Source organism: Capra hircus, chromosome 1 (genome assembly GCF_001704415.2).
Source record: "Capra hircus breed San Clemente chromosome 1, ASM170441v1, whole genome shotgun sequence".
Classification (NCBI taxonomy): Eukaryota; Metazoa; Chordata; class Mammalia; order Artiodactyla; family Bovidae; genus Capra; species Capra hircus.
Genome location: NC_030808.1, coordinates 19,400,411 through 19,414,142, shown reverse-complemented (window position 1 = coordinate 19,414,142; position 13,732 = coordinate 19,400,411). Strand labels below are relative to the sequence as shown.

Below are 13,732 nucleotides of genomic sequence, written 5' to 3'. Positions count from 1 at the left end.
ACCCATGTCTTCTCCCTTGCAGGTAGATTCTTTATTGCTGAGCTACTGGTAAACCCAATAATTAATCATATGTATGTTAAAAACGACACATGTAATTGTGTAACATAATTTGAATGATGTGCACGAAACTCTTACTTATGAGGAATGGAATAAAATTGAAGAAAAGGAGGAAGGGAAAATTTTATATTCAATACGTATGTATTGTCTGAACCTTTTACAATTAACATGAGTTTCTATATTGTATATATTTTAAAAATTAAAACAGAAACTCAAATATAATTAATATAGTGGTTCAAAGTAAACTTCAGAGCTTAAAATGATGGTTGCTGCTGCTGCTGCTGCTGCTAAGTAGCTTCAGTCATGTCCAACTCTGTGCGACCCCATAGATGGCAGCCCACCAGGCTCCCCCATCCCTGGGATTCTCCAGGCAAGAACACTGGAGTGGGTTGCCATTTCCTCCTCCAATGCATGAAAGGGAAAAGTGAAAGTGATGGCATTCAGATTCAAGATGTCTGGGTATATTTTTGGTCTGAGGTTCCTCCTATGTACTAGCACATGAACTTATTTTTGTAGGTAAAAATGGTAAAATAATAAAGCTATCTCAGTTTCCAGAACAAATCATTCCCATCTGTACCACTGGATAAGTGTATTTCTGACTCAACCACATGAATAACATTACATATGTTTTTAAAAATCACTGTTTGCTGAAGACCTGAAGCAATTCACATCTTTGCCTATGGTTGGCTTTGGCAATAAGAAACCAGACAGCTAATGCGATTTTAAGCTGTAACTAAAGATAGCACCATTTGGATTTAAGCTGAATATGCAGTTTATTTCGGTCGCTTTCCGTCTCCCTAAACTCTAATGTTCAAAGTTTAACTTGGAGTTGTTTTCTCAAGTTTAGCTATAGCCAAAGTCCATGAAATGGCTTATGTCTGTCAATAGTTGACCTAATAGGCTTGTCCTATGTTGACATTTTGTTCTTTTCGTGTTAGACTGTTTATGGTAGGTGCATGATTGCCAGCGAACTATATATTAAAATGGTCTAAGGAAATAATTCATGGGGAGTTTTAACCAATATTTAGGAATATTAGAGTTTTTTAGTAGGATTTTGGGAGAAATCATTTGTTCTGTAATTAATTCATTATTCTTCTTTAGTTATTTATGAATAGCATCAATTATTTATTGACTACTGACCATGTCAGTAGGGTTATCAAGAAAAGACCAGTAGAGTGAATCAAAGGATTTATGGAATCGATGGATTCCATAAAATATATGGGGAATTAGTATAAACAGGAGTAAAATAACCAAGAAGAATCCCTTCTACCAGGGCAATCAGGGGATAATCATTTAAGTGGAGAAGCTCCAGCAGAATTTGGATGGACAGAGAGAAGATAATTCATGGGTAGAGATGGGGCCATATTTTTGACATGATGAAATTTGAGAGGAGGAAAAAAAACCCAACATCTGATATATGCTACTGCTAGAGTAGGTACATAGGGTTTGGTGAGATATATGCAATGGTAAAAAAAAAAAAAAATCCTCCTGCCAATGCAGGAGATGTAAAAAAACTTGGGTTTGATCCCTGAGTTGGGAAGATGCCCTGGAGAACAGAATGGCACCCTACTCTAGTGTTCTTGCCTGGAAAATTCCATGGGCAGAGGAGCCTGGTGGACTACAGTCTATAGGGCAACAAAGAGTTGGACACAACTGAACACGTAGTATTTCATGAATGAAGGTTGGCTTCCCTGATAGCTCAAGTGGTAAAGAATCTGCCTGCAATGCAGAAGTCTCAGAAGATGCAGGTTCAATCCCTGAGTCAGGAAGAACCCCTGGATGAGGAATAGCAACCCACTCCAGTATTCTTGCCTGGGAAATCCCATGGACAGAGAAGCCTGGTGGGCTACAGTGCAAGGGGTTACAAAAAGTCGGACATGACTGAGCATGCACATGCATTGACATTGGCGAGAATGAAGATAAGGATGTAAAGGAGGGCTCAGATCTTGAAACTGATTTGAAGCCACGCTCAAGTCCACAGGTTTTTCTTTTGAGTACTAAAGGCCTTTTAAAGGGTTTTCAACCAGAGAGCAACGGTACTGTATAATTTCAAAAGAGACCCTTGGAGTCAATGCAGAGGGGAAACAGAGGAAGCAAATAAGGAAAAATGAAATGTTTCTTTCAGGTCATATTGATACATGAAATAAGGCCAGAGTGCATTGGGATGTAAAGAACTGATGCACACAGGATATGTTAATGAAGTAGAGTTGACAAGAGTGGGTCAGTGATAACACTTGGAAGATGTAGAAATGCAGAAGTAAGGTTGATTCTCAAGCAAATCATGAGACAATGAGTAGAGAGTGATGCTACCCACCAATATGAATAGGAAGGAAGGTTTGGAAGTGAAGGTAGGGAGTTCAGGGTTCAGCCATGCTTTGTTTGAAGTATAAACAGGACTGCCAATTGGAGATGCCAAGTAACCAGTTGAATATGTGGGCCTACAGGCTTGAAAATAGGAGAGGATTCAAGAAATAAATTTGTTTGTCATAAGCAATTAATATGTGCAGTGTTAATATTACTCATGGTGAAGTATTGAGAAGAGAAAGAATAAAATTAGCCGTAGTGATGTGCAGAAACATCACATTTAAGTGGAGAAGAAGCTAGTAACAACTCTTGCCAAAATAATCCATAAGGTGTTACAGTTAAGTTTCTTGGGGATGTTTGTGAGTTCAGTTTCAGTAATGTAGTAAAGTAGAAACATCCACTCAGTAGTATAGAAGAATTAAAAGTAAGTGGAAAAGCTCAAATGGACAAATTCATTCTCTTTTTTGAGGAACTTAGCTGTGAAAGGGAGAAGACATTACATAAAAGGTTCACAGGATATAGAGATGTATTACCTGTTAAAATAAGAGATATATGAATATTATTAATGCTTTGTGGGAAAGGAGTTGGTAGAGCAAGGGGTTGAAAATCTATAGAAGATATGGAATGACTCAAAAAACACCTCAACATGGTGCAGCAGAAATGAGAATCTGGTTCTAGTCCTCATTATCAAGGAAACTGTGGTTGATGTAGCCGAAATTATGATATTTGACAGAACATCTTGTTTTCCGTGACTTATGTAACAAGTATTTTTAAACCTACATAGTCAAATGGCCAAAATAGTAGTCTTCCCTCCCATTCTCCTTCTGCTCCACTATGTACAAGTATGTCTGTCTCTTCCTAGACCTGTTAAAAAAAAAAAAAAAAAGAGCACTAAAGTCTACCCCATTGCTCAAGCCAAAAACCTGAGTCATCTTTGCTTCTCAGCATAGTTAGTTCTCCAGTCATGTCCTCTGCATCTGCTTCTTTCATTTAGACTAATGCCTTGGAGTTGAAAGCATCAGTACATTATATTTGCACTATAAGTAATCTTCTAACTTTCTCTCTCTTTCTCTAGAATCTCCCACCCCAACTTTTGCATCTGTTTTCCACTTAGCAGCCAGAATAATGTCATTGAAATTTAATCAAATCATGTTATTCCCTGGCTCATCTCTCCTTAACTCATAGTGAGCATGAGTAAATGATGACTACAAGAATCATTACTAGAATTTTTCCTTCTCCTTTCTCTTTCAGTGTCCCCCTTTTCCCTGGTGACTCAGACAGTAAAGAATCTGGCCTGCAAGGCAGAAGACTCAGGTTCCATCCTTGGGTCAGGAAGATACTCTGGAGAACAAAATGGCTACCCGCTCCAGTAGTCTTTCCTGGAGAATACCATGGACAGAGGAGCCTGGTGGGCTATAGACCATGGGGTTTCAGAGAGTCAGACACAACTGAGTGATTAATAATTTAACATTCTTTCCTTTGACTCTAATCAGTAAAGCTATTATTAAAAGGAAGTGATCATCTTATTTCAAACATATAATAATCAATAAACTTGTGGCAAATAGAGTTAGTGTCAATGTGGCTTGTTTCTGTCATAAACACTTGGACCCTAGTTAATCTCTTCTTTGAATGAATTGGAGTGAAGTATTATTTTTATCAACTGTGTTTTATTGTATTCTCCAACTCCTAGTCATAAGTAAGATAATAGTTGATGATCTTTCATATTTTTTTTCTAATCAAATAATGGATAATATCAAATTCAGTTCAGTTTACTCCTTCAGTAGTGTCTGACTTTTTGCAACCGCATGGACTGCAGCACATGAGACTTCCCTGTCCATCACCAACTCCCAGAGCTTGCTCAAACTCATGTCCATTGAGTTGGTGATGCCATCCAACCATCTCATCTGCGATTGTCCCCTTCTCCTCATGCCTTCAATCTTTCCCAGAATTAGGGTAATTCCAATGAGTCAGTTCTTTGCATTAGGTGGCCAAAGTATTGGATTTTCAGCTTCAGCATCAGTCCTTCCAAAGAATATTCAGGACTGATTTCCTTTAGAATTGACTGATTGGATCTCCTTGCATTCCAAGGGACTCTCAAGAGTCTTCTCCAACACCACAGTTTAAAAGCATCAGTTCTTCAGTGCTTAGCTTTCTTTGTAGTCCAAATCTCACATCCATATATGACTACTGGAAAAAATATAGGTTTGATTAGATGTACCTTTGTTGGCAAAGTAATGTCTCTGCTTTTTAATGTGCTGTCTAGGTTGGTTATAGCTTTTCTTCCAAGGAGCAAGCATCTTTTAGTTTCATAGCTGCAGTCACCATCTGCAGTGATTTTGGAGCTCTCCAAAATAAAGTCTGTCACTGTTTCCATTGTTTCCCCATCTATTTGCCATGCAGTGATGGGACTGGATGCCATGATCTTAGTTTTGTGAATGTTGAGCTTTAAGCCAACTTTTTCACTCTCCTCTTTTACTTTCATCAAGAGGCTCTTTAGTTCTTTGCTTTCTGAAATAAGGATGGTGTCATCAGCGTACCTAAGGTTATTGGTATTTCTCCAAGCAATCATGATTCCAGCTTGTGCTTCATCCAGCCTGGCATTTTGCATGATGTATTTTGCATATAAGTTGAATAAGCAGGGTGACAATATACAGCCTTGACATACTCCTTTCCTAATGTGGAACCAGTCTGTTGTTCCATGTCCAGTTCTAACTGTTGTTTCTTGACCTGCATGCAGATTTCTCAGGAGGCAGGTCCGATGGTCTGGTATTTCCAACTCTTTTTAAGAATTTTCCACAGTTTGTTGTGATCCACACATTCAAAGGCTTTGGCATAGTCAATAATTCAGAAGTTGATGTTTTTCTGGAACTCTCTTGCTTTTTCGATGATCCAACGGATGTTGGCAATTTGATCTCTGGTTCCTTTGCCTTTTCTAAATCCAGCTTGAACATCTGGAAGTTCATGATTGATGTACTGTTGAAGCCTGACTTGTAGAATTTTGAGCATTACTTTGCTAGTGTGTGAGATGACTGCAGTTGTGTGGTAGTTTGAACATTCTTTGGCATTGCCTTTCTTTGGGATTGGAATGAAAACTGATCTTTTCCAGTCCTATGGCCACTGCTGAGTTTTCCAAATTTGCTGGAAATATCAAAGCATGCACCATTTGTGTCAAGGATATAAATAAGAATGAAATTTTTAAGTACAGAAATAAATAGAACAAAAGAGAGACACTGATATTTTGAAAAGTTTAAGTCTTGCAACCAAGATTTATATAATGGCAGTTATTAGAAAAAGAGCATAACGTAGGACAGTAAGTTCTGATGTTTTTCTTAGGATTGCACTAAACTTGGTTGTAAAAGAGGAAGGCACTTCAGAAGAATCTGTAGGAATCACATCTACTGGAAAAAGATTACTGCAAGGAAGGTAGGGTGGAGTTGGTCAAAGACAATGGGTACAAACCTTGGTGGTGCAATTTCTTATGGTTCTTAAATGTCATAATTCTGGAAAGATAATATCTCTAATTATAAATTTTATTATTGATATTTATTATTTCAAAAAGTTCATTTTATGTTGAATATATATTCAGAATAGTTGATTAACAATTTTGTGTTAATTTTAAGTGTGCAGCAAAGTGTTTCAGTTATACATATACATATATTTATTCTTTTTCATATTCTTTTCTCATATAAGTTATTACAGAATATTGAGTTGAGTTCCCTGTGCTATACAGTAGGTTGCTGTTATCTATTTATATATAAATTCATATATTTTATATATGTTAAACCCAAATTCAGTTCAGTTCAGTTCATTTCAGTCGTTCAGTAGTGTCCAATCCCTGTGACCCCATGAACTGCAGCACACCAGTCTTCCCTGTCTATCACCAAGTCCCAGAGCTTTCCTAAACTCATGTCCATTGAGCTGGTGATGCCATCGAAACATCTCATCCTCTGTCGTCCCCTTCTCCTCCTGCCCTCAATCTTTCCAAGCATCAGGGTCTTTTCAAATGAGTCAGCTCTTTGCATCAGGTGGCCAAAGTATTGGAGTTTCAGCTTCAACATCTGTCCTTCCAATGAACACCCAGGACGGATCTTTGGGATGGACTGGTTGGATCTCCTTGAATACAAGGGACTCTCAAGAGTCTTTTCCAACACCACAGTTCAAAAGCATCAATTTTTTAGCACTCAGCTTTCTTTTTAGTCCAACGCTCACATCAACACATGACTACTGGAAAAACCATAGCCTTGACTAGACGGACCTTTGTTGACAAAGTAACATCTCTGCTTTTTAATATGCTATCTAGGTTGGTTAGAACTTTCCTTCCAAATAGGAAGAGTCTTTTAACTTCATGGCTGCAATCACCCTCTGCAGTGATTTTGGAGCCCAGAAAAATAAAGTCAGCCACGGTTTCCACTGTTTCCCCATCTATTTGCCATGAAGTGATGGGACCAGATGCCATGATCTTAGTTTTCTGAATATTGAGTTTTAGGCCAACTTTTTCACTCTCCTCTTTCACTTTCATCAAGAGGCTCTTTAATTCTTCTTCACTTTCTGCCATAAGGATGGTGTCATCTGCATATCTGAGGTTATTGCTATTTCTCCTGGCAATCTTGATTCCAGCTTGTGCTTCCTCCAGCCCAAATTAAGGGCTTGTAATTAAAATAGTATCTTTAAATGATGGAGCTGGTCACTAGAAGCAGAAACTACGCTTCAAGTTCAGACATATCTAGTGAATATATAGACACATTACACGTGTAATAATATACACTATCATCGGGTTTCCCTAGTTGTGTAGTGGTAGAAAATCCACCTGGATTGCAAGTGATGTAGGTTCAGTCTATCGGTCAGAAAGATCTCCTAGAAAAGGAAATGGCAACCCCCTCCAGAATTCTTGCCTAGGAAATCACATGGACTGAGGAGCCTGGTGGGCTACAGTACATTGGGTCTCAAAAGAGTTGGACACAACATAGCAACTAAACAACAAAAACAGCAACAATATATACTAGCACTTCATTTTTGTGATATCTGTCATAAAACGCTCCTTAACAAGTAGTGCTAGTAAATAAGGGTTATTAACTTGATTATACTATCAATAATCAAGTATGTGACTATGGGCCACACTCTTGTCATCTCTTCTTTAAAATGAAGGGAACAAGTCTCCCCAGGGTTCCTCTGATGAGTCTACTCTGTAATTTGTTGATTTTTTTCTGAGTGAAGTGATTGACTAATTCAGTATGCTGCTGCTGCTAAGTCACATCAGTCTTGTCCGACTCCGTGCGACTCCATAGCCCGCAGCCCACCAGGCTTCCGTCCCTGGGATTCTCCAGGCAAGAATACTGGAGTGGGTTGCCATTTGCTTCTTTATTGCATGGAAGCAAAAAGTGAAAGTGAAGTCACTCAGTCGTGTCCGACTCTTCTTGACTCCTTGGACTGTAGCCCACTGAATGTCATATTAAGGGGGTCTACAGGGAATGGGAGCATTAACTGGTAAAGCAGAAGCTTGGCTAATGAACCTGAGACAGTAGCCACAGTCATAGAGTGGGCTGCCTATATCGAGGGAACCTAACCAATAATCATTTTATATTTAGTAAACATTCTGTATATCTCTGCATCGTTTTAATTTTACAGAACTGTAGTTTCAGGCCAAACTTGAGCTCATGTTTTGTATGTTATTTAAGGTTCTTTGTTTACATTTTTAAAGCCAGCAAGATAAAACAACTACACAGAAAAGTATTAATAGATACTTAATATCTTATTGGTTGGAGGCATGAAAATAAAGGCATGAGAAAGGTGCTTTAGTAGTCTAAAAATTCAGTCTTTTATGTTTAAACTATGTCATCCTATTTTGCAAATGCCTGCTCTAAGCATAACACTGAACTTATTGCTAAATATGAAACAGTAGTTAAGAAATTATTTACAAAACAGATCTCAAGGTCTTTATTTTGTTCTTCCATGTGGAATCTATTTACTAATTTGCACATGTGGAACTTCTCATCTCTATAGCATGCTTGTAAGCGTCACACTGAGTCTGAAAGTTAAGACAGATTTGGATCAGTAACAAATTAAAGATTTGCTTCAAAACATTCAATAGAAAAAAAATGTGTTCCATTCAGTTTTTGAGGATTTATCTTTGCACAAAATATCTATCTACACATCAAAGACATTTAGATGTTTAGCTAAGTATTTTGTGGGCTGGAAAGGGATATTCATTGGAAAGCAGGCTTGCCTCACAATAGAACTGTATTCTAAAATCTTGTTTATATTTACATTCTGTATTTTATACGTATGGAATAATTTCACAAAGGCATGTCCTTTACCTGTCTTGTTCATATCCAGTGCTCAATTCAGTGCCTAGTGTATATCAGAGTCTTAATAAATGTTTTGAAATAATACCATGGAAAAAAGATAAGCTAAAGCCTTGAGATTTAGCATCTGATCATTAGTACTGCCTCTAAACTAAGATTTTAGCCAAACTCTTCCTCCTTCATTAGGTCTCATGTTCCTTATCTTTTAAAAATAAGGATTTTTTTGATTGCTGAGTGGTCTGGTTTTATAAAAGTACTTAGCAATTATAATATAAATCTGAATAATCTTATAATCCCTACGTTAAAATAAATATTTTTCTATAGATGATATAATTTCTAAATTTATCAGTTAGGTCATCTAGTACATGGATTAAAAATTTCATGATATAGAGTTTGTCTTATCACACTAAAGCATCTTAATGCAATTTTACCCCACAGAAAGTTTGCATTGGAAAATAAGAACATAGTGGTACAATCTCTTCTTTGAGGGAAGTACCAAGTTGGAGTCAGAATGAATTATTCCGTTTTTCTGCTGTGTGGTTCTGTAGGTTGAGGTTGAGAGCAGGCAGGCTGGAAAAGTGCACTAGGGTGAATGAAAGGTGGTATGTTAATAAATAAATGGGCGTGATACTTTCCAAGTTTAGACAATATTCGTATTAAATGAAACTTCTAAGTCCGGATGTATCCTTGTGGAAATCTAGAACAGATATGAGTCAGATATCATCTGGGATCAATATGTTATAAAATAATATGTAAAGTATTGATCCTCCTCAATCACTCTCATTTTCAGGCCATTGGAAATTTTGTTGGGATAATCCTCCAAATGAATTTGAAGCATTCTATTCAAATGGTAAGTAGAACTACTGGTTATATTACCATTTTTCATCGTAATTAATATAATTTTCTGAGTTATTGAAATGAGAAATATTAATTACTATTCTTCACTCATATTTTGAATCATTTTTAAAGGAGAATTATGAAAGAAGTTTCTTTTCTTGTTTAAATTATCATGCTGGAATGAAAATATATGGCTTGTAAACTTGGGGAGTATTTATGACAGTCCTCTAAAACCTGGAATAAAGTTAGTGCCTGGAAATTAATAGATCTGCTATAAGCAAATATAGATAGGTAGGACTGTTTGTAGAAATATACATATAAAATTCTCTTTCCATATAATAACGTTTCTTCTTATATTGAAATTGTAAAATATGATTTATGGGCTTCAACAGATGTGTAATTTACTTGAAAATGATATTGAATTCTGTACGTTTTTACATCTGAGTACATTGGTCTAAAGTTACTTTGTTATCTTCATTAAGAGTTATTTGGTTTTGAGATGAGATAAGTGAAGCCATTATTATTCTTGTTTAGTTTAGAAGCAATTTGCCAGGAACTGAGAACTGTCATCCTTAAAACTCGCTGCTAAAGTTTGTGATAATCATGGTGTTTGCCAGGTGGGCTCTCAGTGTTTTCACACTATTGAAATAAGGGAGATGTCCAAAATACAACTAATTCTACATCTGACCTCATGGCACAAGGAAAGTGCTTTAAACTTTTGTTTATTATATTTCCTCATTACATATATTTACTATGGACAGATATTAAATGAAAGCAAATTCAAATAAGAACAAAGCAACCATATTCTTACCACCTAAACATAACCAGTTAATCCTTCGAATATACTGGTGAATGTTTTTAGTATGTGAATTTTTTTGCAGCAATTTGAAAAATGAAAGTGATAGCAATATACAATTTAGCTTTACCCTATTTGCCCCCAGATGACTCTGCAACCTGAGTTTGAATCATTTTTTTTCTCTCTCTCTGCATGACATTGGGTAAATTCTTTATCTTCTCTGGGCCTTTCTTTCCTTACAGGAAAAATAATAATCTATACCTACTTGATGAGGTTCTCTTGAAGACTAAACAAATTAATAGAAATAAAGTGCTTAGAACAGTGCTCAGTTGTTTCAAAATTATCCATTGCTTTTTATTTTTTTTCTGAAAAGTCAGATAAATAATGTCAATTTGTGCCTTTTTTTTTTTTTGTATCCTGATACCTCATTTAAGCTCTTTATTTATTGTAATTACCTTTCTGATGGTTCTTTTCTTGTTTTCACTCTGAAAATAATTTTACCTTCAAAAAAATTGTTTCTAGATAATTTTTGTTTTTAATATTCAACACTTTGAAATTTTGAGTTCACCATGCAAATTTTCTAGACTATAGCTTTGAGTTCAATGCTAAATAGTGATAAATAACTTCTTCCCAGTTTTATTGGGGATGACTCTCTTGATGATCATTTAAGTGTGATGTTGACTAAGTTTTATTCTGTTTCATAATAAGAAGTTATCATTTTCTTAGTGAGCTAGATTATTAGAAATTTCTGTTGATGCTTTAGAAACACAGATATCATTTGAATCTGTTGTGGTGATGATTTGGTTTTCCTCTCTCACTAATTTTAAGTATTCTTTGACTAGCTGGAAGCTTATTCTCTTATACATACTTTAATTCAATGTTTATTATTTTTTTAATTTATGAGGGTCTTTGAAAACCTACTCAAAAGTGAAGGTGATTTATAGTATTTTAAATTCCTTCCTTTATAGTATTTTTTTTATTCTTTCTTTTGGGTACTCTTAAGGAAGTTATATTCGCATTGGAATCTTTACAATATGCTCTGTGGATATATTTTATCTTTTCTAATTTGTTAATTCTGTTGAATACTTAATCTATTTTTCATAGAATTTTTAAAATTCTGAGATGTATTTCTATCAAAATTTCTATAAGTGTATTCTAGATTATTTATATTCAGGTTTTAATATCATCAAATTTTTAAATCTTTGGAGATTGTTTAAAACAATATATAATCCATGTCATGTTCTAAGTCAAATATATTTTTATTTATTCAGTTTAACATAAGTAACCTTATTGTTCAAGTTTCATGTTTTTATAGTCTGTTTGTTAAACAGAGATGGGGCTACTTTGTACAAATTCTTACAAAGCCCAAGTGATTCACTGAATTTATATTCTAGTCACAAAGCTGCCAAGCATAAGTTGGTGAGTTATATCAGTCTTACTTGTTTAGGAATAAGTATATAATGAGTTGTACTTATTTAGGAAGGCGAGTCTTTCAGGGATGAAAAAGATCGACTACAATCGGGATAACACTAAGGCCAGAGGAAAAAACTTAAAATCTATTTTGATCCGACATTAGTATCTTTTAGGAGTCTAACCTTTAGAAATACTCTCTTTTCTAAGAAAGGGGTGTTATTTTCCTTATTCTTTCCCAAGGCTCTAGCTCTTCCCTCTATATTCCTATTTCCTTCATCCAAGACATTTATCAGATTTTCTTCTCAGTACTTTTTGATACTCTTTGACACTACCCTCTTAAATATCCAGTATAATGGCTTTGTCTGCTGAGTTCTCTTATTGCCCTCCTCTTTTCTCTTTAACAATTTTGCTATATATATAGCTTATAAACACCAAGATGAATTTCTTCCAGAATTTGATATTCAGTGTTCATCCAGCCATCCATCAAACACTTATTGAAAATCACCTATGTGTTAGGCACTATAATAGGAAGTATAAAATGCGATCTCCCTAGCTCAGCTAGAATGTTTAATCCCTATCCTAAAGAGATCTTAATCTTCTGCTTGAACTCTCCAAGATTCAATGTCTCCAATTGGCATGAGTCTATCTTTAATTTGATAACCTAAAGATACCCAAAACTTTACTAGGTTCTATCTTTATTTCTAAACTTACACCTCTTACCATTGTTGTCCTGGTTGATAGTAACCATTCTGTATGGTTGATAGTAACCTTCTAGGCTCTTGATATATAATCTTTATTATTTTATGGTAAAGTCTTTTTATTGGGATATAGTTGCTTTTCAATGTTGTGTTACTTTCTTCTGTACAACGCAGTGAATTGGCTCTATGCATACATATCCCTTCCTTCTTGGACCTCCCTCCCACCCCTCACCTATATCATCCATCTAGGTCGTGACAGAGCACTGAGCTGAGCTCCCTTTGCTATACAACAGGTTCCCACTAGCTATCTGTTTTACACATAGTAGTGTATATATGTCAATCCCAGTCTCCTGATTAATTTCCCACCCCTCTCCTTCCCCCTCCTTGTGTCCACACATCCATTCCCTACATCTGCATCTCTACTTCTGACCTTCAAATATGTTTGTCTGTACCATTTTTCTAGATTCCACATACAAGCATTAGTCCTATCCCTAACTGACATTCATCAAAATCCTGTTGTTCACATCCTTACATTTGTCCCAAGCTTCTCTACTTCTCTTTATCTTTGTATCTGTTACCTTAGTGTTAGAAGCACAAAATCTGCTTCTTGATTTTTTACAAGCTCCTAACTATTTCTGTATCCCTCCCTCTCTCATCCATCAACAACAGTGTCATTAAGGTTCTCCCTGAAATTTGTATGGAGTTAATGAGATAATTAATTCCAAGTCTTCCCTTGTGGCTAAGATGGTAAAGAATCTGCTTGCAATGCAGGAGACCCAGGTTCCATTCCTAGGTTGGGAAGATCCCCTGGAGAAGGGAACGGCTACTCACTCCAGTTTTATTGCCTGGAGAATCCCATGGACAGAGGAGCCTGGCGGGCTACAGTCCATGGGTCACAAAAAGTTGGACATGGCTGAGTGATGAACACTAATGAGATAGTTACCCATGCAAAATTTTTGTGATTTTGCTTTGCTTAGAGGCAAAACACAAACTCCTCAGCTTGGCATTTTGTTTTTCTTCACAACTTGGTACCAAGTTCATTTCTTCTCAGTTTACTTGACACCTCTCTCCCCACTTGTATGAGGTAGTCATCTTTGACTACTGTGTATTGTGGTTTCTTCATATTTAGATCATTTTCTGATGCATAGTGGGTATTCAAATGGTGTTTGTTGATCATTATTTTGAGAAGACTAAGGTTTATGATAAGCAAGACCTTGTGATCTTCTGGGTAGATCAGATTGATGAGATACTGTTTAATTTTGTAACTTATGAAAGCCTTTGAAGTTTCATATTACAGGAATGCCAGACAAATGGGAATCATATAT

The 13,732-nt window shown here is 36.0% G+C and overlaps 1 long non-coding RNA gene across 5 annotated transcripts in view; it reads left to right on the top strand.

The window, feature by feature from the left end:
• The window catches only part of LOC102176916, a 673,837-nt gene that overhangs the window by 237,824 nt on the left and 422,281 nt on the right, over positions 1-13,732 (top strand). For all 5 annotated transcript variants that reach the window (XR_001918463.1, XR_001918465.1, XR_001918460.1 and 2 more), the window contains one exon: positions 9,454-9,513. This is a non-coding gene — a long non-coding RNA (uncharacterized LOC102176916). The remainder of the gene's footprint in view (positions 1-9,453; positions 9,514-13,732) is intronic.